The sequence below is a fragment of the Motacilla alba genome, chromosome 1A, assembly GCF_015832195.1.
Source record: "Motacilla alba alba isolate MOTALB_02 chromosome 1A, Motacilla_alba_V1.0_pri, whole genome shotgun sequence".
Taxonomy (NCBI): Eukaryota; Metazoa; Chordata; class Aves; order Passeriformes; family Motacillidae; genus Motacilla; species Motacilla alba.
Genome location: NC_052031.1, coordinates 10,512,551 through 10,537,840, shown reverse-complemented (window position 1 = coordinate 10,537,840; position 25,290 = coordinate 10,512,551). Strand labels below are relative to the sequence as shown.

At 35.7% G+C, this 25,290-nt stretch overlaps 1 long non-coding RNA gene across 1 annotated transcript; it reads right to left on the bottom strand.

Annotated features, from left to right (window-relative positions):
- Nucleotides 1-5,682: 5,682 nt before the first annotated feature.
- Nucleotides 5,683-13,547, bottom strand: LOC119707876. The gene is made up of 3 exons (XR_005258898.1): nt 13,465-13,547; nt 13,070-13,189; nt 5,683-5,817 (listed from the first exon to the last, which is right to left on the bottom strand). It is a non-coding gene; the product is annotated as an uncharacterized LOC119707876 (long non-coding RNA).
- Nucleotides 13,548-25,290: the final 11,743 nt, after the last annotated feature.

Genomic DNA, 25,290 nt, shown 5'->3' with positions numbered 1-25,290 from the left:
TATAAGTGAATGCGTCCCTGGAAGGCTGACTTCTTCCCTAGAAGACACTATTTTGCTACAGCCTTTACATGTCAACAAAGCCTCATTTATTGAGCAAACATCTTGTAAAACCATGGCACTGAAATGTCCATTCCCCTTGGCAGATGTACCTGGAAAATGGGGACAGTCCCTAGCCAAAATAATCACTGTCTCTGCCCTGAAGTCAGAACCCAGATATTTTGAGACCTATACCTCCAGAACTCACTTGAGTTTTCAGGATTTTTCATTGGAACAAGATGAACCTCTCTCCAAGTGGGGTTTAACTCCTGACCCCACAGATGGGTTCCCCTGGTACAAACCAGCCAGTCCTGGCTCACCTCTTGATGGCAGAGCCCCCAAAGCTCCAAGGGAACAGGTTGTTGAGTTTTCCCCTTGGCAGCAGGGAGCCAGATCTTTGGAATTTCTCTTGCTGCTCTGTGACACAGATGCTATTGTCCCTTCAAGCTCCACAGAGCTGGATGCCAATTTCACAGACCAGGCACCCATCTCATTATTTAACTCTTATTTTCATGTGGTTCTCAAGGCACGCACAGGTTTTAGAAAAGGCTGTGTGTGAACTCACACCTTTAGGCAATATGACAATAATTGGACAGTATGTTCTAGTGCTGCAAGGAGTATATTAAGCTGTTTATCACTGGTACATTAAAACAGTAAATCAAACAGGAGACTTGGATAAGTCAACACAAGATTTGTGTCTATTAGAGCAAAGCCACAGGCCAGAACCTCAGCAAAAAGGCAGTGAATTAAATTAGTCAAAGAGTAAGCTGCACTTTTCATGGTTGTGTGCAATTACATGCAGATTCAGTTTCTTTGAAAGAATTTGACAGGAGAAAATTTAAACTAAAAGTTTCTGGTAGACCAATAAATCTTGCTTTCCATGACTCATATCTCTGTCCCCTGGCCAAAAAAGAAGCCAGATATTTTATCTGTGTTTGCATATGTGGCTAGAATTATAAAGCCCCACTCAAGAAAACCCAAAGGGGAAAATATGAAATTTCATAGTATTCTTTGAATATAAATGCCCTGTTCATATTCTGTTTCCATTACATAAGGTATTACAGTCCCATTCATGAGAAAATTCAGGCACAATAAAAGTATATTACATCTAGTCCAGGCAGGAATTTTTTGGTCTATCAAAATGTTTAACCTTTAACTGCTCAAAGACATCTTTGTTATTTAGGAGTATACACTGTAGACTGTAAGATATTGATGCTAAAATCAGTTTTTGAGTGGAATTCTTTATATGTGTTTGTCTTTCATATTTAAGTGTTTATAAAATAACAGTGTTTAAATAAATGTTATTCATTCTATCTTTTCAGCTTCCTTTCCTTACCTGAAACTTTACTGCCTTGATTTGTGGATAACTAATTCCATTAAAACTATACAAGTTTTAATTAAAAAAAAAATCAGTGTAGAGCAAAAGGAAGTCAAAATGAGATCTGTAGCAGCAATCATAACCTTATTTATCGTATTTAACATGAGATATTCAAATCACAAATTATTTAGGAAAAAGGAGCCCTTCATCAGCTGAAAAAATGGGGAAGAATTTCTACTTTTTAGAGGATTTTTCAAGACTCTATAGAAGGGAATTATTGCATCTCGTTTTTTCAATAATTAGGTTCTTAATTTAGGGTCTCAAGATTGTCCCCAAGAGGCATTTGTCTCTCTCCATTGATTATCCAGACAGCCTTGGACCCTGAAATAGATATCTTCAAGTGTAGTTACCTGTTAAGAAAGTCGTGGTTAACACATAGATACATTAAAAAATAAAATTAATAATTAATTAAATGAAAACCTAATGGTTATAGATGGTTAATTATGTTTTATGCTACATTTATCTATTACTTTTGTCTGTGTCAAAATCAAGTGTGAAAGCTGAAGAAGAGGCAATGTACCAGAGGTTACATCAAGGTTAGTAAATCTTGTGAGACCTCCATTAACACAATGTGACAAGTCTCTTGCACTCATAAAGGAGTATCCCTGCCCCCCAAAGGAAAGACTACTGGGAATAGTATATGTCTGACTAGTGTCCCCTAAATAACATCCAAACATGAACATGGGCTGGAGGCAATGATTGTACTTGCAACCTTTCTAACAATCTGTAAGGTTGGGTTTTCTCAGGGCAGGTCACTTGCATATGCTTTGGTCCTTTGCAAATGTCCTTGTACCTACACCAGTTTACCTACCTCCTTGTTATGTGCAAATATCTCATGAGGTTAAAGCGTAGAGAAAGCATGTTCTCCCTCTGGGTAAGGCAGGTCAAGGGTCCAGGGTGATAAGATGGATAAACTTGGGAAAAAAAATGTCAGAAAGGGTCAGAGAGGCCAAGGGAAGATGTCATTCCCAGCCTCAGAAAGTCAACACCTGCATCTGCTCTGTTGGGCCCACATTTTTATACTATGGAAAAGTCCAAATGAAGAGTTTAACTGGGTCTTTCTGAATAACATTTCATCAAACACCTGTGCATTTTAATGCTAATAAAGCAAAGGTAGGAAAGACAGTAAACTTCTGGAAGTCCCCACCCAGGACATGCATGTCCAGTTTCTCCCAGCTGCTGAGTGGCCTTGGGTCTCAGTAATTGTGTCAAGCTCAGGACCATCCACCATCATTTTATCCCAAGCACCCCCTGTTGTCACCCACTGATCCTCCTCCCAGTGCCCCCAGGGAGGGCCCTCACACACTCCATGGTGTGTGCAGCCTTTCACCAAACCCCTTTGTTACCCCTCTCTGGCAGTCTGGCAATGGCAATGCCCTACACAGGGGAACACCTCAGGTGCGCTGCCACAGCCAGAAGTAAATATTGCCAGAAGGATTTCATTTCCTCTTCTCACTGTTTGCAGAATTGCTCTACTTGCACAGGTACCTTTGAAAGCAAAGCACAGTTTGCAGGCCAACAGCTCGTGCAGCCAGTCACCAGCTCCTTTATCTGCAGCCATGGACACATTACACAAAAGAGTTTGGCTTTCAAGGTCACTGTCCTGCATTGGAGAACCACTGGGGTGGCAAGAAAGGAAGGAGGCAGGCCAGAATTACTGCCACCAGGAGAGCTGAACAGTCTATAGCTTTTCCATTCCACTATAAGTTTGCTCAGTAATAAATGAGCAGTTATTAGAGCTGGAGAGAATTTCCCCATTGAAATGTCTTGATGAGGGAAAAAAGGAGATTAAATAGGAATTTTCCATTCAGGTACTTCATGAAAACCTTAGAAAAGGTCCAGATAGGAGTCAAGTATAGGCATTGACACCAGAAACACAGTAAGGCGCTTTGTGATGTTAATTAAATTGCAATATTATGACAAATGGTACATAAAGACCTGGCTTAAACTTGTGTTGGATAGAAGGGCTTTTAAACAGAAATAAAGAATCTGCAAATAAAGTGCTGCCTGAATTCTTAATGCATGCTTTTGAGTTAAATATATAGGTTTTTCTCTTTCTTTTATTAGACCTTCTCTAGAGCTATAAATAATTACTGTATTTTTGCATGCACTTATCATCTTTTCCTTACCAATTAACATCATTTTTCATGTCTTTTAAATGTCAGGCTCAGAAATTATAATAGCACACCACCATAGTCAGTTTGGTATCTCTACATCTCTCCAATATAATACTGAAGACAAATTTCCATGTCTGTTGTGCTACAACTGTACTTATGGGGTGACAGCAAGGTACACCCATAATGCTCTTTCCAACACTTGTGCTGAATCTCTTTTAGTTCTGGCTGTCCTTGTAGAGTTTAAATTGTGCCTCACAGGCTTAATCCAGATTCCTCTGAAGGCAGACATTTTCTAGATCAGAAAACCACTGAACCACAGAATACCCTGAGTTGTAAGGGAATATCAAGGATCATTGAGTCTGACTCCTGGTCCTGCACAGAAAAACCCAAAGGATCACACCATGTGCCTTCTTGAACTCTTTGAGGTTTGCTGCTGTGACAGCCTCACTGGGGAGCCTGTTCCAGTGCCCAACCACCTTCTAGGTTAAAAATCTTTTCATTATACCTAACCTAAATCTCCCCTAACACAGCTCCAGGCCATTCCTATCCCTGGTCACCAGGGACAAAAGATCAGTGCATCAGTGCCTGCTCCTCCCCTTCCCCTCATGAGGGAGAGGCAGAGGGCCACAAGGTCCTACCTCAGTTCCTCAGTAGCCTCTGGTGCAGACCTCTGAAAAATGAGACAAACTGAGGCCTCTTCTCAATCCTCATCTTAGACAAGGCTGGTTAATGATACCTAAAGCTGTGAAGGTGTCTGATGCCTTCTGGCATCTGTCATTTTATGCGAAACCTTGAAAGACCTGTCTGCTCAGGACTTTGCTGATATGCACATTCCTTCACATACAAGTGTGTGTGGTGAAACAAAAGTAAATTTAAGATTATCCTCTGCTTCAATAAATGTTTTCCTACAAGTTTTTTCATTTTGTTTCTCTGAACTTCACTTTGATGCCAGACAATAATATAATCTAACTGAGAACTAAAGACCAAGCTGTACAAGCACACTGTGCACAAAGGTAATTTTCTTTGCTTCCCAGTGATAAAGCATATGAAAGAAATTATGGTTTTTCCCTATTATTCATGGGGCTGATCCAAAGCCCATTAAAATCAATGGGGAACTTTCATATTAGTAAGTGTTTCACAACAGATTTTAGGCAATTTGAGATGCAAGGCCAGTATTTTCAAAGGCATCAGAGAAGAAATTTAGGACATGGGCTGGCAATAAAAAACAATTAAAGGATTACTTATTTAATAAGTTACTACTCAAGAGAAGAACCATAGTAACTGACTGCATGGAGAATCTTAGATTTTTTATGAATTCACTAGAAAATGTTAATATAATTATTTTTCAGCCACTATCGAGTCAGGAAGATCATTTATCCACAACACTTCATCTTGGGATTCACCTCGCTGACTCTAACTTTCTAAGCAGCTGAGATTCAAGCTGCAGGGTATCCTGTGCTGCCAAAGGAGGCTTTTTCACAGTTTCTCCCATTACAATTTCTCTGCTTTCTTTGAAATGCTACAACATTCATCTTTCACTGGAAAGAAGAAAGGAACAGGATTTGTCATGGTAAACTGCCTAAAATTTTCTCCAGCCTTTCAAACCTGTGATTATTGTACACAATATAGAACTGATACAGCTTCAACAGGAGAGATTGCGAAGGTGCCTAACTGTTATATCAGTGTTTCAGCAGAGTGGCATTCTGAGCAATAGCATCACCCAACTAAAGCCCTTCTCATGAAGCTAACCCTGATTTTTGCAGGTTTAAAACAGCAGCAGCTACAGGAACATACCACATTAACGACCCAGCAGCATTTATTTTTGTGCTTCAGCACAGAATCAGGCTGAAGCAAAGCACATTCCAAGTGCTGCTCAAATTGCTTTTATTCCAGAAAAGCAAGCATTGACATACGAGTGAGGAACTGAGTTTTGATGGTTTCCCCTGCCCCTGATAGAGTTTGGCAACTTGGGAGAGCTACCAGGCTCGAAGTTGCAGCATCACACCATTCACTAATTTTCCTATATTTTCCATTATTCCATATATTTACATATGTGAAAGCAACACAGTACCACAATTATTAGACATTTTTATTCAGAAAATAGCAGTGACTGGAACAACAGGGCACTGCTATTCGGAGATTAAATGCATTGGCCAAACTATTTTTAAAATTATGCAGCACTTCATCTTGACAGTGTGCCTTGGCTTAGCCAGAAGCTGAATTTTGTGATTAGTAATGTCAGACACTTTCTTTTCTTTGTGTTCAGAATCCAACTGTTCTGCAGATCTGAAAAACAGAACAAAATGAGAAATATGCTTTTAAAATCAGTCTGACAACTGCAATTAAATCAATCATCCACTCAATTTCAGATATTTGTAACATCAAGCAATTTAGCAAACACCTTTCATCCATAACAGCTCAAGGCATGTTTGCTTTAAAAGCACTTCAGTAGAAAATTTCAGCATTCCACCCCCACTAAGATCCTTTCATAAAGAATGCACTTCTAACTATAGAGACTAAAAAGGGTTCAATATTCACTAGGATATAATTTTCAACATGGTTCACAGACTCCTGGGGGAACTATGCTGAGATCAGGGCAAATCTACTGCTTCTTTAGGGAATATATGTAAGAATAGCAGAGATTATAGATATTACAGAATCATTGTAGAATATCCTGAATTGGAAGGGACCCATAAGGATCACTGAAGTCAAACTGCATAGGACAACCCCCAAAATCAACCCATGTGCCTCAGAGTGTTGTCCAAACACTTGAACTCTGGCAGGCTTGGTGCTGTGACCAATTCATGGTATGTTAAACTACAAATAAGTAAGTAGTGACTTCCATTTCTGTTGTGCCTTTGTGCATTCCTACTCAGCTATGAAATCAGAACAGGTGCTTGGGTTCCATCCTTGACAAATTATATTCCAGCAAAATTGCTGGAAACTTCAGTCTCTTACAATTTGCAGTCCTGTTCTGCAGGAGTTCAAGAGGAGATGAAACTTATATGGATACACCCAGCAGAGCAAACCATTAATGGGATACTTCTTTAAAGTATGTCAAATTAAACAGGATCATTTTCTGATATATTCTCCATTTTTGTGCCAGGAGAAAATACACCTCGGCACATTGTTAGAAGTTGCTAGAATTTTTGCTGACGTGGCAAACCATGACATCCTTTTCCACAGTTTTTGTACAGTTATGATGAATGTTTGTCAGTTTAGTAGGTCTAGAAACTTATTTGGTCTTTCTTTTTTAAACATCTACTTAAATTTTCTGCCCTATGGAGAATACAATGTAATACACAGCACTATAGTTATGAGTAGGACTCCGGGGGGATGCATAGGCAATATGCTTAATCAATGAGATTAAATAATTACATCCTGATGAAAGATCTGTTTAACTCCAAAAAGCTTTGTTGGCTGCATTCCTGCCACTGCTGCTTCCTCTGGGAGACATTGGTTGTGCCTTTGTGGCAGGAGCTGACCTAGGGACTATGCAAAGGAAGACCAGCTGGGCAGCAAATATGTGTTGGATCATTCCTTTCAGATCTGAGTATGGGTTAACCTCTTAAAATATATTATCAATATTTTTGCTTTTCTTTTTTTTTTTGGTTTTTTTTCAATTTCTTTTATTTAAGCATTATGTTAGACTAGGAACACAAGGGGGGATGAATAGATAGCAATGGTTTTTATCTAGAAAAGGAAACTTACATAGAATAAAAAACAAAGATCCAGGAAAATCAGTTAGAAAATACTGGTAAACATGAATGACAGCAAGAACTCTTACCTGTGTATTATTGGTACTATGCTGTCAGTCAAATGAAAATAAAATCATTATTAACTTGGATCATCAAGTGACAGCTCTGAGATGGCTGATGGTTGCCATAAAATATTTACTGATTTTTGAAATTTTGAAGCAAATTTTTCCTGTCTCTCTGAAAGCATAGGCATGAGGATTGTTGGTCATTTAGAGGCAGCAGACAGGATCTGAAATCTTGCCAGCCTGGCTTGGCAGTTACTTTTGCTGCCAGAAAAAAGACATAGCCAGCCAGTTATCGTTTAACATATGAGACCTTGAAGAGTTTCCAACTGCACAAGACTTTGATTTAAAACAATATGTAGGGAATAGCAGAGGGTTTTGAAACTCTCTGGTTGAGCAGGAATAGTATTGATATTCCAGTGCTGCTTTTAGCTGTATGTGTCAATACAGTAAGAAATAGCTCTTCCAAATTATGGAAATGCTAGCAGATCCTAAGTATGTTTGTCCAACAAAGATGACAATGATGATGATGATGATGATGGTGATGAAGGACTCAGACAACTTTGGTGAGTCTGTTTGCTTTAAAAGGCTCTTTTGATTGAGCTGTTCCCAGAACTATGAGAAAAACAGCAAAACAGACCTAAACATGAATCTCTCTACCACAGGCAAGGTTTGTTCCAGAGTTTCTGAGCCATTCCCTTCTCTTTGGAGGGTGGTTATGCATAGGATAAGCAGTCAGAAATGTAAATGCTGCAAGACATCTCTGAATGATAGCAAATTTTCTTATACATTCTCTAAAAATAATTTATCAAGAGAGAGGTTGTGCAGTTTTTAGTGAACTCAACAGATATAAGAACACTGTGTTAATATGTTGCCTCTGTCCAGCTTGGACTATGAGATAAAATTCCTGTCTCTCGTTTTTTGTTAAGAAGAGTTTGAGGAGTGAGGGAGGATATTCATGCAACTCTGAAGCCATTTTAAATTATATAAACCTGTTTGTTAAGGTGGATATCATCCATCATGAAAAATGACTTGGTTTCCCCCGGGGTACAGAGGACATGTGAATCCTTCTCCTCATTCTATCTTCCAGAGAATATGGAACATAACCCCATAATGTCTTGACAAAACACACTCTTTTCTTTTGCTTGTTTTAATCTAAAATGGTTTATAACTGAACATAACAACTTGTTCTTCAAGAAGTTGAGAATATTTCATTCAACTAAAACAAGAAAAAAAAGATTATGGTTGTCTGAAAAGACCACAAAAATCAGTTTCATTTACCACTTGCATCTGAACAAAAAAAAACTTCAAAATATTATACATAAAAGTTTAGTCTTAGGCTTGCCCTAACATGGACTGGGAATTTTCTAAAGTCATTAACATTTTTGTGGACAGGAAAGCCATTTCTATCCAGCTAAAGAGGAATCATGAGAACATAATATAACTATTACATGTGACAACATGATTATGCAGATTGTCTGCAGATGTGAACCAGAAGAGCTCTAATGAATTCAGTGGGTTCTACTGATTTACATTTGCTGATGATCTCAATTTGCTGCACTTTGGAGGAATGATAGAAACAATTTGTCCTTATTCTTTTTTCAGAGATCCTAGAATACTTTCTGAAATCTCCAGTCCACATATTCTGATTAAGTTCTGTCTTAGAATGTCAGACTACCTATCCCTGCAGTACTATCCAAAATAACTGCAGAGTATGTTTAAAAAGCAAGAGACTGTGCTGTTGGTAAAGCAGAAATGCAACACCACAGTAAATTTTTGAGTAGACAGCAGTAGATAAAAATAAGAGCTAGGTTGAATCAAATCCAGTTGGCTTTACTTGTACAAGTTCTCACAACACTGTAGGTTGTTGTATTCTATCTTCTAGTGATTTACTAATAATGAATTTGCTGACATTGCACTCATCAGCAGCCATGTTGAATATTGGTTACATGGAGCTCAGGGATGTTCCAAATGTAGACTGCCATTATTGCAGCTTTCTTGTCTTGCAAAAACGTGTCAGATGGGGGTGATGAAGAAATGGAATCCTGAACGAAGACAATTTGTATTGTGGAGTTAGGTTTTCCATTAAAATTCTTTCTAGTGAACAACTTGTTCTGAACTGTCTGAAAAGTCCTGGCTGTGAGGAATCTTATATCTAGATAACAGGGCAAAATATGTTTCACATCCTCAGTACTTAATATTGTGTGATGCTATGAACTCCAGGACAGGTCTTCAGTTCATGTTGTGAAGCAGTCTCTAAAGCAGAGAGTTCTGGAGGCACACACTATAGCAGAGACATTTTCAACTGTAGGAACATGGCAAAAACCTTGTCAGTAAACAGTGTATAGGTGGCTTTTCTGTCTTTTATGGCAAAGCAAAAGTATAGTTGGGGAAAAATAATCTTTTTCACAAGCAGGAAAACCTCTAGAGAATACATCAAGAGAGAAACTTCATGGAGTTTCTGTCTTCTCCATAAGAACTCTATACAAGGGTTACATTGGTTTTGTAAGTCTGCCTGGTCTAATTAAGACTGTCTGTGTTAAGTTCACCAGTAAAGATCTGTTATTTGTAAAACCCACATGCTTTTTCTGCTCTTATGCAGTTTTCCATTTCTTTGCCTTCAACTTCTTTTAAGAACAATGAGATCCAAATTCTACAAGGAAGAAGTATTAAATCTTTTTAGAAGCAGATGTTGCAGATATGTTGACTGCATGAATTATCAGGTACATGGCTCTTAAAGAGACTGGTGTGCTTGCCTACAAACATTATGTGACTTAATAAAATGGTTTTTATATACTATCAGACGTGTGTTTGCAGTAGGGCTGTGCTACATTACAGCTAAAAGGCCTGAATAAATCAGAGACCAAACTGGAGCTGTTATTAAATTCTAGGAGTCAGAACATCTGGATTAAAGACAATGTAGCTACTAAGAGGGTGCTGCACTATCATGTCAAACATTGTGAATTTGCTAATTGTGATTTACAAATTTTTTGTTAGGACTGTGAGGTCAAATTCAATGCAGTAATTAATTGATACAACTGACTTCAGAGAGTTTCTGTCTTGCTCTTACCATCAGGGTGTGTTTCTTAATTAGAAAATATATTATTATAGAAACCATGGTATAATTTCACATGTTTTCTATTACAAAATATTCTGTAAAGCTATAACTTAAGGTTTCCCATGAACCAAACAATGTATCGGGAAGGAGAACATAATAGAGTGTATTGAAATGCTGAGATCAATCATGTTGGAATTACTCAATCATGAGAAAGGGTTATATAAATCTAAATCCTATAGAATACATTTGGAAAACATGTCAGGTTACTGAAGTTGAGTTCTTAATATGAAAAAGGAAGCGTAAACCAACATTTTCTGACAACAGTACCATACAGAGATTCCTCCACCAAAATCCTCATGTTGAAAGTACCTGATACTGAAAACTACTGGAGAATGGTTTATTGAGGTCAATTTACAAACTGCTTCAGATGTTAATCATTCTTTCATGGCACTTTGATTTTTAAAGAGATTCATTGCTAGTATTTGTTGGGTGATTATCAGAGAAGAACAATTCACTTCAGAAAGCAGAGAGATTATGTAAAAACCTATGGGAGTTTGAGAAGAGTTTAATCTCCCCAGGAATCAACTTGAACATCCAGAAGTTGGATGCTTGTATCTGAGCTAGGCATTAAATGGTCAATGAGAGAAAAGATAACTTCAAAAAGGGAATTCTTCTGACCTCACATGTTTGAATTATAAGACACTCACTTCCCTCTACAGTCTACAAAGAGACATTACTGTAACTTAGAATTAATGTGTTCAGCTATAGGCGTTCACAGATGAGATGAGTTCCTCCTATTTAGACTGGTGGATTAGGTTACTGATTTTTGGAAATTAGGTGTCACATTTTCTCCTTTTTTTCCCCCCTGCTCTTATTCACACACTAACAAACCACTCACAGCTTTGAACTAAGATGTGAGGAGAGCTCCTGAGATCTTTGTAACTGTTTCCATAGCCTTAGCCTAGGAAACATTTTTTTAATACATTTGTCTCTTTTTCAGTGCTCACAAATGTTTGAAATACCCAAATCATATGAGATAAAGGGAAAATTGTAAATCTAAAGATTTGCAGGCACTCCGAAAGTGATGATGTGTCTCAGGGATCCTGTGCGAGCTGAGAGGCAGAACAGAAAATGCTCATTTTAGAGACTACATCATGTTGATGAAATGTAGAATTACATTCAATACTTCTAAATACAGCTTTGCCATTGCCTTTAAGTCAGACTGGATAAGTAATCTCCATTCTCACATCACCACAGTAGAGAAATTAAAATATTACTGTTGAATTTTTTCTTTGCAAAACTGCTTCGGAAATTTTCTAATTCTTACAACATATTTGGACATGAACTATTATATAAAACTATTAAATAGCACCTAGATATAAATTCAGCTACGGCTCATAGTTCAGCTGAGAAAAGGATTTCTTCTCTTTATACAATTGAGGCCATTTTTTATGCTTGTACTTGAAATTAAGGCTTTGAAGTACAAGATTGTATAGGATTTATTAACATGTTTAATGATGGATATTTGATAGCCTTTTTTTCTTAGTTAATAGGCATCTAAAGTCTTTAAATTTAGGAATATTCAAAGCCTCTGCCTATGGGGAAAGTGTAATTATGTGCAAAGAGACTTTAAAGAAAGGTTCACAATGCAAAAAAAATATTTTCGTACTACTAAGCTTTCCCAAGTAGAGGAGACCAATATTTGTGTTACCTCATTTCAAAGTTACTGCAAGTTTTCCTGAGAAGCTTGGCATATGCCTAATAATTACCGTAAAACTGCAAGGAAATCAGCCATTCCAATTTGCTTAGATAAAGTTTCTTTGAACTGCCTTCCAACACTGGGCTCCATTCATAGCACGTTTCATTCTAACAGTGTTTCCACTGTCTGCTATAGAGGGGCAGTTTGCATAGGTTTTATGAAGCACAGCACATGGAATTCCACATGCTATTTGTTACAACCCGGGCATCAATTACATGCACTTCAGCAAAGACCTTTATCCACAGTGATAAAAAGAGGTGTGTGCTTTCAACAAGATGAGATTTTCAATCAGGGCAGTTTCCTCCTGATTTTTTATCAATATTAATGATGTTTTAAGATATTTTATGAAGTTCATTGTACGGGTATACTTTGTAGTACAAGAAGTTATCTGTTCTTATAATATTCATATTCAAAAATTAGAAAAGTTAAGCAGCCTGAAGCTTAAAGTACCAAGTGGATTACTTCAGGTGTCTAGCAGGCACAAAACAAAACCCCAAAAAACTGAAACAAATCAAACCAAAATAAACCCAAAACTCAAACAGACAAGCAATACCAAAAAAAAATCCACAAAAAACTAACTATCTCTTTTATTCCTAGAAGAGAAAAAAGTTTAGTTTTCAAAATTAATGGAAATTGAATTTCAGTCAAGGTTTAGAATTATAGCTGGACCAATGGCTTCATCAGGTGGAAAAATTTGTATCTTCTCTTTTTCGTAAGGAACTAGGCCTAACTTGTAAAATTAAATGAGCTTTTTAATATGAGACAGCATTTATTGTATGCAATTTAAACCATATATACTTTCAGCCAGATACATTTTGTATAGAATATTGCATACTTATTTATATGCTAGTTCCCAAAAATAAAGCATGTAACATTTTTGGCTGTTCAATTAAAAAAAAGGAAAAAAAAAAAAAAAGCAAAACCAAAATACACACTGTGACTATAAATATGCTTTTATTACCTTTTCATATCATGATTGGTCTTCATTTCTAATTTTGAAGAAATAGCAACATTATAGAACCCAAATTGTGAAATGCATCTTTCCTGATTCTGAACAGAATCCAGTCTGTTGAAGACATTCCTGCGATAATGACAGATTGCCTCAGTGCAAGATGAGATAACTTAGAATTCTCTTCTATCAACCATGGGTAGAAGCAAAGGTACTTTTATTCAATTGAGAAATATCAGAAAAAATTATTAAGCAATCAGATTTAAAATAAAATCTGCAAAAACAAGGAGATTTTGCAATGATCTGCATTCAGCTATTTCTAGAACCCCCAAGTAAATAAAAATTAATAGGATTTTTAAAATAACCCATTTTTGTTCTACTTTCTTGCAATGTATGGAACCACTTACTGTGGAAGGATTGCAATAGGAAGCACTGAGTTTCAACCAAGTGTTCTCCATTAAGTTCTTTTTGAGCCTGTACTTACTTCTAGGTAGCATATCGGATATGAAATACAGACTGAGCCCAGTTTTCTCCTCTGCCAAGGCCAGCCATTGGGAGCCAGCCATGACCCAGTTGCTGAGGAGCTCTGTGCCAGCAGAGGAATTACTTTTAATGATAGAGACATATTTTTCTCAGACTTAAAGTTGAAACCACTTCTGAAATCATCATCACCTTTGTTAGTGTGTGGATATTCCCTTTTTTTTTTTTTTTTCTTTGCTTATACAAGTTAAGCCAAAGTTGAACCCAAGCAGTTAATATTATTGTAAACTGGGGATAGCTTGAACTTTAGGACATTAAAAATAAGGGCATATGGCTTTTAGAAACACTGGATGCTTTATTATTCATTCTCTTCTTTAATATTTTAGTAAAGATTTTAAGCTGACTCAGATTTAGGATTTCTTACAGATATCAGATTGCAGGCACAGTGAAAAGCAAAACAATTATTGGGTGTTATCCATTAGGAAGAATTCAAATAGCAACAGTTAAAAATCTGTAACACCAGGGTAGCTGTGGGCTTTTCTCTATGCCATAAAAGACCCTCAAAGTTACCATAAAGCTTCATTCACTTTTAGTGTGATAGGTTACACATGTGATGGTTTATTTTACAAGTAAAATCTGCATGTAAGCTGTAAAGTGCCTGAATGCTTGGATGGCAAGATGGAAAAATAAACAACTGCAATTAAGGGATCAAGCATTCCAGTATAGCTCCTATTATATCATGTGATTTGATTTTCCTAAAAGCACTTCAGAGAAATATACTGCCAAATTAGGACCTTTAATGTCTTCTGAGATAATCAGTGATATGTGGATATTCTATTCAGAAAAAACAGCATTAACATGTTGACTATAGAAAACACTTTCTGTAAAACCTCTCCTGAGTAATTTGAAAGCTTTAAATCTGTCTAGTTAAACTATAATTTTTTTAATTCTAGTAATTTTTTACAATAAATTTATATATTATTTAATTGCAATAACATTTTTCTTCTTCTGAAAGGTTATTATACACACTGAATTTTAGCCTGAAAGAATTATTACAAATAAAAATAGGTATATTTTTAAAGTATTTATAAGTTTGGAAAGCACCCATGAAATTGTGTGCTACAGAGCTAACAATCTTTTTCAATTTATACTGCATTGTGCACTGATTGTGAAGTTCGTGAAGTTCATTTCTATTTTCAGTTTTAAAGAGGTTTAATTGAACATATTGAAAAAGAGTTTTGTACATTGGTATTGCAAAGAAGTCTTCAAAAGGTGCTTCCTTTTATGTTTGATCTGTAAGTTAAACTAATTCTGAATGCAGGTACCTGAAGAAAGCTCAACTAAGCAAAGTCTGCAGTACTGGAGCAACTGAAATCTATCAGTGATATATTCAAGTACACATATTTTCACCAGTTATTGACACTCACCCTACTCTCTTAGGCACTTCATTTTTTGAAGTACTTTGTGAGTATTAACTTTAAGAATGTTACATGTTCAGAAATGTAGGAGATTACTCTGTACATGTTGATATGTTTAAAAAATTGTATTTCAAAAAATCTTTCCTTTTTTCTTTATTTGAAAGAAAAAAATAGTCATTATGCACCAAATTCAACTGGTTTATATAATTAACATATTAAGATGCAGTAATGCCTAAAATTAAGAAAAAAAAAATCTTAAGTAAAAAAAGGAAAGAAAAATTACATACATTGGTATCTGCTTGGCAAGGCATTATTATGTGTATTTTCCTATAATTACAGTATCTTTAATCAGCACAGAGACTGTATGAAGAATGTTGTACATCTTCAACAGATGACTTTTCCACCTCAACACCCAAAATACCTGTGAAGAAAAAGCTAGATATTGATTTTGAGGGAATAGTGCCACCTGCTGAGCCAGTACCTTCCATTACTGTGGAGCTTCCTAAATACAGATTTAATCCAGTGTGGTGAACTTGAAAAATCATCCACTCCTTAATCTTTCAGTACTATTCCTATGTTTATAACTAGTTTGTTTGGGCGTTTTTTTTTGTTTTATTTTTTTCATTTTAAATTAAATTTATTCTCCTAGCACCTGAGTTAAAGGCTCAGCTGCTTGGATGTAGCCTGTACCCAGTAATGGGCTGGTGTCCTCTAGCACAGGAGGCTCAGAGCCTCTGAGGTATCACGAAGTGCTGTTGGAATACAAATAATGACAAATATGTGTCCAGGCTCTTACCTAAGGAAGGAAGCCCACTCTTTCCAGTTGATTTATACTGGCAAACTCAAGTTTTTTGCAAGTAACTAAGCCAGGGGAATTGGTTTAGGTTAGCTTAACATAAAATGTATCCTATGCACAGCAATGATATTTTGGTCAATGTAATATTTTTTTTTTACTCGGCTCTCAAGAGACAACAGATGATCCAAGTAAAACAGAAATACAGAAGGTTTGTCTCATTTGAGAATATTTTATTTCACAGCCTTAATTATGTGCTTTGATGGGATCAAATAGCCTATGTCTTTGCTATAAGTTCAGTTAGGAAGCCTATAAATCAGTAAAAAGGCATCCAAAGTAAATGGGCTAAAAAATAAACATTTTTCTTAAAACAGACATTTTTATCAAAACAATCAAGGCAAGACATGTGATGGCAAAGAGAATCAGTCTATTATTCAGTTATCCCATCAATTTAGGAGAAAGACAAAGGTCCAATGTGAATATAGCTATGGGTTTTACATCCTTAAAAATTTTTAGGCATCAGTACTTAAAAGTCACCTTTTGGTTTACACAGAAAGGAGATTTTAGAACCTCTCCTCATACTTTGTGGACTGAATTTACTCTCCAAAATCATCATAATAACTCTTAATAGAAAATTTTATAAAACTTTTCTTTAAATATTTAGTAATAAATCTTGTAGAGAAACATATTTTAATATTCTCATTTTTCAATCTTCTCATATCTCTTTAAGTCTCTGTTCTGTACAGACACTTTCCATTAGTCTTTCTATTGCATTTGCAGGAGAAATAACTGAGAATAACTAATGAATTTAGGACATGTCATTGTGTGAGATCCTGAGATTCATGAGTCAAAGAGCTCCAAATCTCTACTATTCAATCATAGTTTTAATATTTTGTTGATCCATCTATAAATGTGTTTCTAATTAAAACATAATTCGTGATTTATAACTGTGATGTCTGAATTATAATTTTCCGTAGTTAATGAAGAATGAGAAAGACCAGTGAGGGGAAACTTCTGCATGAGATCTGTACTTATCAGTACAGAATGAATATCAGAACTCAGAATTTAGCGGAATTCCCACCTGGTTTTCAAAACTAATTTCCTGAAGGGTAAGAGGAAAACAAATTTTTAAAAAGTATTTTTTGTGGTATTAAAAGTTTAAAAAAATGTAAATATTGCTTCATTTTGGACCAATTAACTACTAATTTACATTTATTCACTTTAATGCAATGCTGAATGGAAACTCCCTCTGTCACTTGTTGTAGGGGAGTCTGAGTATTATGTAGGATATTGGTGTCAGGAGAAAAGTTTTGCATCTGAATGAATGAAACAATAGATTGAACAAGAGTAACATCATATTCTAAATTAGAGTGGAATTATTGGTTGAAAAATTCTAAGGAACACAGCATTCTCAACTGTGTCTTATTTCGGAGTGACCAGGCATTACTTGGCAAGAAAACATCCAAATGTGCAACACACATACAGGGTGCATTCATAAAATTTATTATTCTAATGTAAAATGTACGATTACATTCCAATTTAATTTCTTTTTCCCTATCATTCATTAGTATTTGTCATGGATCAAATTCAGAGACCATTTGAAAACAAACAAATGAGATATGGCTCAGCTGGACATTTCCCCTTAGATTTAAGAAAGTGAAACAGAACAGAATTCAGCTCCCTACTCTAGGACTAGCAGACAGCTTATTCTCAACATTGATTGTTTGGCTGAAAGGTATATTTAAGGGTAAATAATAACAATACATCTAAATCACTACTTTAAACTGAGCATCACTGATTTGCCTTGTTAAATCAGGAACTTCAGAAATTTAGACTGGTTTTGTAGCTGGATCAGAGGAAAAATGGAGATTTAATGGTAAGCAAATCTATTGGAAAAGCAAATGTGCATATTGCACTTGGGAAAAGTCTATTGATGGCCCTGGAAAATCCAGGCAAAGCCGTTTTGATCGATAAAAAAATATATGTAGAATTTAAAGGTAGTCTGCCAGCAAAACATTAAAGTATTTCCAGGTGCATTGATGCACTACTTGGAATAACAAAATCTCTTACAGTCTCCATTCGCATACAATCACCTGCAAAGGGTTTATACATTGAAATGACAATTAAATGTGTGTTGATGCTCAACCAAAAGGGTATTTAGGAAAAGCAGGAATGGTATTTTTATGAGAAAATCTATAAGGGTGTTTTTATAAGGATGGAATATAATAACTACCTGTGTCTGGGAGGAAAAGTGCTGCATTTTGAAGAAAACCACTTAAAAACAACAGATCTCTCCTTCCTCTAACTACTGTGAGAATGTAATTTTAATTCAACACAGTAAATAAAACACATGCACGTATACAAGCACACTTACTCATCGACATTATAAACAGAAAGAAAAAAAAACCCACCAATTTCTCCCTAAAGCCTAAGCTGCTGAAAAATTTCAAGATGCTTATTATGTGATAGACAGCATAAACTTTAGGGAATATAAATTTCAGCCAGGAAAAGGTGCTGAAGGAATAAAGGAACTGAAGGTGTTTACTATATCAAAATATATTGAGTAAAAGGACAGAAAAACTTCAGGCCTTCTGAGTTTGAAACTCTTCAGCGGACAGAATTTATGTTTCAAAAATTCTCTCAAGACCATGAGAAAAATCACCTCTAATTTGAGGAGACACATTTTTTTTCTTCTCTAAAACACATATAATGTCATATGTGTTCCAAAAACCTTCTTCCTGCACATACTTTTCTTCTTGTCTTTTTGTGTCTTTTCACTAGTTCCCTTGCCTCTCACATAGACAGAGCATAACCAAAATACTTCTCTTTACTATTAAGGTAATTTTCCTCTTGGATTTAGCAGTACCTTGTACAAAATGTATTAGGAACAAAAGGTTATGAATCTTTTGTGTCATAAATTGGAATGGAATGGAATGCAATGAAAGAATAGAATAGAATAGAATAGAATAGAATAGAATAGAATAGAATAGAATAGAATACAATCCTGATTTTCTTAATATATAAAATAAAACCCTTTATCTCTATTTATCAGAGTAAGGACTGAAACCTTCCCATGAGAAACAGAATTCCTTTTTAGAAAAATCTGGAAAGTGTTTTGTGAGGGAGAAATGGGGAAACAAGGGTAAATAGGAGTATTACGTATTCTAGCATGAATAGTGTCTAGGTTGAGTTTCTCAAAGACCTGCACTTGAAGTTAGAGACAGGAGTCTATTATATACTGAAATAAAGCAGATTTTATTGCAGTCTTTTAAAAAAAAGTCAAGAAGTGTTCAAGGTGAGGCAATTTTGTTAGCCACAAGTGGGAAAAAAAATCATCATAAGACAGTCTTCCCATTAGAAAGGGATGGCCCTGGTGCTATTTTTCAAATGCCAGTGGCATGGCAAGTGAACACTACCCAGTAGACTCCTATAGCTCATTCCAAAGTGTATTTTTTGGAACAATTTAAAACAGGTATAATTCATTAAATTTTTCATACCTATTAAATCCTCATAATACTATAATGATATCATTTACAGATTGTATCTAAAAAGAAAACCCTCTCAAAATTTGTAAAGCTCCTGGGTTTTATCATAGTATATTTAGAATGTTTTAAGTTAAGCTTTTTCCCAGCTCTGGCTGTGAACCAAAGAAGCAGGCACTTTATTTTTTCTTGATCAGAGAGAAGATGAAAAATAGCAACCTTGATGCACATTAGAATTTCTAAAGTTACATTGACAGTATTGGATAAACCACATTATACACGTCATTCCACTGTGATTGTATGAGGACAAATTTGGGTTCTAATGCAGACACGCTTTTTACTAATTTCATTTTTTATAACTATTGTATAGTATCTTCTGTTTCTAGATATTATTTTTTTAATTTTGACCTCTGCCTCTCAAAAAAAAAAAAAGACAAAGTAGCTTTAAAATTGTTGCAGGCAACTGACTGGAAATTAATTATAAAACAATAAACTTCAAGAAATTCAGTACAGAAGGAGAATTTGAATGCTGCCATTACATGATGATCTTTACCCAATCAATACATTATACATGTCCTCCTCTACTTAATATAAAGGATCATGGTACAAATAAATCAGAAATTACTGTAGACCTACATGAGCCACAACTGTGGCAATTCTGTCAACAAAGAATCTGTCAGACATGCTCATTTTTCAAGACAAGAAATGAGTTATACTTTTAATAAAATAACAAAGAGGAAATTTTATAAGACAGAAATTTCTTTCCTTTTGCCATGCTCTCTTAACTCCCACTCATGAGTCGTCGTGCTCCGTGCCAGAGAAGTGCTCCTTTTCAGACACATGGCACATTCCAGTTCCTACAGAAGCCTGGTGGATTCGATGTGAGTTAGGTCACATCCTTAAAACGGGTTCTGAACAGGCAGCAAAGAGCACAGATCAGCTCTTTATGGAGCAGTTCCATTGTAGGCTGGGATGGGTGAGGTAACACTTCTCCCACCTCCTTCTCTCAGCCCAATGGCAAGTTGACCATCTGTCTGTAAAGGAGAAAGCTTTGATATGTATGAGCCGCTCAGCTTTTACTCAGCTTGGGAGCATTCTGTACATCAGTGTGAAATGCTCTTAGAAAACCTACCATGACAGTTTTATGAATGGAGTCCATTGTAAACTTCAACTTTGAAACAGAATTTATGGACTATGCTTAATGCATAAATGGGGAGTCAGCTGGGGCAGGTATCTTAGAAAATCTTTATGGTTCATGAATAGTGAGCTCCAACTTTTGCTTTGCACTTCAGAGAATGATTTTTTCATTTGAAGATAATTTTTTTTCTCCTTCACAGTGCTGATGAAATAAAGCTAGTAGAAAAAATAATATCAAATAATGAAAGAGAACAAAAACCCATTAAAAATTAAGAAAAAATTAAAAGTTCCTGAATCAAAATATGCACAAGAAATTAAAGCAACAACAAAAATCAGAAAAATATACTTCATTACTTATAGAGAAATTTTAATTTTCCAGGAAGCTTAAAGAATTAGAAATTTATATTCAACTATACAGGATACTAGCATGCAACAGGCATTACTTTGTTCTGATAGTGAAAAAGAACCTAGAATTGAAGATTTCCTGTGTTCATGGTTCAGATGGAGATTTGAAGACTCTGACACCTTTTGTGGATGCATTTTCCTTTGAACTTTTAGGCTTACTAACATCATCCAACAAAAAAAATTTTTATGGAGCTGTTTGATTGTTGTTAATGGTATCTTGAAGTCTTTTTCTACCTTAACTACTGCTCCTCAGATTACTTTAATTGTCTGATCCAAGAGTTTTCATCATTTAACTACACATTTTTCAACTGAGTTTCCACACTTTGTTAATTCTTTTTTCTTTCATCCGCAAACCCTTCCATACTTTTCAATTTCCTTTCCATTTCTTTCCAACTGGCCAAATGATCCCCTTCCTTTACTCAGATACTGTCACCCCAAACCATCAAGCCATGGTGGAATTGGTTATTCTCAGTACATCCTTTCTGTGTGGGCATTTTGCCTGTTTTTGCTGCCATCTGACTTGTGGTTTAGATTTTGCACTTACTGACAGAGACAAGCTCAGAAAGGTGGTTTGGCAGAGCCAAAATAATTAGTTTTGATTAGTACCTCTGCATTACAGATTTTCTTTTATACAATCTTTGATCCAAGATTTTGATGTGATTTATTTTGTGTTTATAGTAAAATGGTGGCTCAGCTAAACATTCCTCTGCATACCTGCAGGAGCTGGATAAAGTATCTCTGAGTCAGGCAGCTTCATTTTCTCTCATTCTCTGGAAATACTGTTTTTTCACAAGCTGTTTCACTTTGCTGCTTCTCACATTAACACATCCATTCTGGGACCTAGAACAGGTTAGCGTCTACCAAATGACCAAAGGCAGCAGTGAGCCATCGTCCCAGGGACTGATCTGGAATATGATGGAGAGAAAGAGAAGTAGTTTTTGTCCAATTTACTCTGAATCTTCTCTACAGTTAAGCTAACTCCAGAAAAATATTGTCATGTTCCAGACTATTTTAGTATGGAAGAGACATTGCTATTCAAGTGAAATTTTTCTGTATTTTCTCAAGTTAAGTATGTTTACAATACAATGGGCTTCAATAATATTTCTTACATCAGAACATTTCAATTCCTCAAGCCAATATTGCCTGCATCTTAGATTTTCCCTCAGCTGCTAATTACCTTGATAACTTGTCATCGTTCATAATAAATATAGACCCAGATTGTCTTTCTAAGATGTTCTCTCAATTGTCTCCAACTTTTATAGTGAATTGCTCTAATCTCAAACTCTAATAACACTCTTGGAAGCAGCAATGTGAAGAAAGTAGGGAAAAATCTTTATTAAAAGTGCAAATTATTTCACATATAAAAACAAATTGTTGAGAGGAAACTAATTTTATCAACTGCCTAAAAAAAAACTCACTCATCTTTTACTTCGTTTTTCAGCGCATTATATATTGAAAAAGAATTAATAAAAGAAACCAAGATAATTTCTTTCCACGACACATGTAAGGGGATGCCTTATCTATTCCCCTATTGGTGGTTGGAAGGAATTCAAAACACTGAAGGCTGACACAGCATAAAAGCCTGAATATTGTATCTACTTAAATAATTCATTTTTTCATCAACAATAAAGAGATGGAAGCTGGGCCAAGAACCAAAGCATCAGCCCTGAAATGAATACGCATCTCAGTGGCCTCTGTTATGAGATTCTGGAATGGTTTCAGGATCCGGCTGTATGGTAACTAAATGTGCCACTTAGTAAATTAAATTGGTAATTTAATTCAGCAAAAGGCCAAAGAAACTAGTGAAGTTAAATGCTAAATTTGAACCCTTTTGTCAAAACACAAACATGACTTGATTGAAGCATTTGCATTAGGCAGGGTTTTTTGTGAGTGAATTAAGTGTAGGATTTCTTCTACTATTAACCCACCACCACACTGGAAAAAGCCTAAAAAATTCAGAAAAACTTTTCAGAATGTATGAGGAACACAGTTATGACCACTGATTTATTTTCCTAAATATATAATAGCTGGGTTTTTGTTTGTTTGCTTTTGTTTTTGTAATCCAAAACATCTGAAATAGTAAATTCCTTGTATAAATCTTAAGATTACCAATCTCTCAGCAGGCCAATGTCACATGTTGAAAATGAGAGTGAATCATGGTGAGTAGCACTCTGACCTTCCAGGCAAGTACTGATTCACACAGAGCACCCTATCTTAAAATCCAATAAGAAACATTATTGGCAATTAAGCTTGTAGAATTACTTCTTGATTGCAAAGACCAAGGTGTGAAATTCAGTCTAAAGACAAGCTGCATTATTTATAGCTGTTCCTTCTTTCCTATATATTTCCTGTCCTAGAAAAGAGGTATTCAGACAAATGACGTCCTAGTCAACTCCTTTGTCAAGCTTTAACCAATAAATTCATGCTCAGATTTATCTTTTGTTTAAGATAAATTCATGTCTCTCTTTAAAGCCATGACAGTACAGGTAAGCATCACCTTTAAATGACTCAGGGAATAACAAGCAGGGTGATGGGCTTCTTTCAGTTTTAGGGATTATCATCAAAGGTTGAAAGAGACTGTGAAAAAGGATTTTGAATGTGAAGTTAGTTAAGGCAAGCTTCTTGCCAGAAAGCACGTGGTCAGTTAATTTATTAGTCTTTTTGGATTTATCTGGCAACAGGATAAGACAGGACACACTTGAAAGAAATAAAAATAATCTTGTTTCAGTAATTCCTTTAGCCTGAGAACTGAAAGTATGCTCATGATGTTTGTAGCCAGAACAAAGCTAGCTACAAATGAAACTTAAAATGGTCTGGTTCAATCAAGCACACAGTACAGCTTCTGGAGGGAACACTGTGATTTTCATGACTCCTGAGCTGGTCATATCTTCAACTTGAATTGGACTCAAAGAGAGAATGGTGCTTGATAAGATAACCTATGATTAATAAGGCATTTAAGTGTGTGAAAATATTCCTAAATTCCTGTGTACCACCCTCTCATCAGATTGGCTTTGCCTTCTAAAAGCTTTTAGTGCAGCAAGGGAACAAGGTCAATTAAACTAGACCGGTCTTTCTTCTTACTTTTCCAAAAGCTTATTTAAAAAGGAAAATAACTTTGCTTTAACATTTAAAAAGTCATTAAAGTCAGGAAACCATTACCAAAAAAATGTAAATTATTATATTTTTAATATGGCTTTATCTACTGAAATTATGTTAGCTTTTCATTCTCCTACTTTGTAGTAGTGTAGTCTTTTCAACCCTACTCTGATTCTGGCATCATTTGGAATTTAAACTACTCCTTTTACTTTAATCATCAGGAGTATAGTCAGATTCCAGAGTCACATGCTGCCTTGTTCTACTGGAAATGTTCATATATTTCTTGATTGCTGTAAGTGATGAGACTGCACACAAAGTGAAAGCAGATTAAAGACACATTACAGAAAAAAATACCCCACAACTCTATTCCTTCTGCTTATCATGTGGTTTGGACGGAACAGAGCACAGACTCTGTCTTGTAAATAAGCCTATCCTAAGCTGGCAAATTCTGTGCTTCTGAAGACAAATTGATTGGTGGCAGCAATTTGGTTTCAAATAACTCCATTCAGATCCTTAGGCAAGTGTGTGTGCATTGGATTTTGAGCTGGGAATCTTAAACCTTCTCTATAGTTTTCCAACATTTTCTGGTTTCAGCCAGCATGGAAAGAGCCTCTGAGAATTGAACTTACAGATGTGTTCATTAATCAGCTCAACCACCAGCATCTAAAGATCTGTAAAGTCTGCAGAATTATGGCATCCCTAAAGTTTTCTTTCCCTGCCCCTGCAAAAGTAATATTTAAACAAGCAGCAACTGTAATTTGCCATGTAAATTAATAGTTAACCAAAAGGACAGCTAAAATCTCCACTATTATTAAATGTTGATTAGACAAGCCTTGAGAAAACACTCTCCTGTTTGGCTTTTATCGTGTTGGATTTTTTGTCTTTCTCTTTTTTTTATTTAAAAATTTGAGTGGAGTGGAAACTTTTGACATTTGCAGTAATATTAGTAGACCTCAGTCCCCTTGATTTTCTATAACAAGAAGATTATTCATTCATCTATGACATATATTGCACACTATAAAAATTGCAAAGTTTTACTTGAGTATTTCCTTGTCTCTGTAATGTCCTTCAGAAAATAAATCATGAAACCACTCGATCCCTAAGGTGCCTTCAAGATATTTGCTCCATTAGCATGGTATGCACTGAAGTTAAGCTACTTTGAGTGTCAAGCTGCTGAAGGTTCCACTTTCATCTATTTAAGAAAACTTGTATCTAATTAATCTAAAAAACCTTATCTGTTACCTCCAGTAGTCTGGATAAAATGTAAAATGAACAAAATTGCAATTATAAATTTAAATCAAACCCAGATTGTTTTTGAAAGGTGAAAACCATATTTTGGGGTGGTTCAACTGCACAGTAAATTTGTCTTATTGTCAATTGGTAAACACAGCTGGCTCTGAGACAGGTCTCAACTGGCTTTGT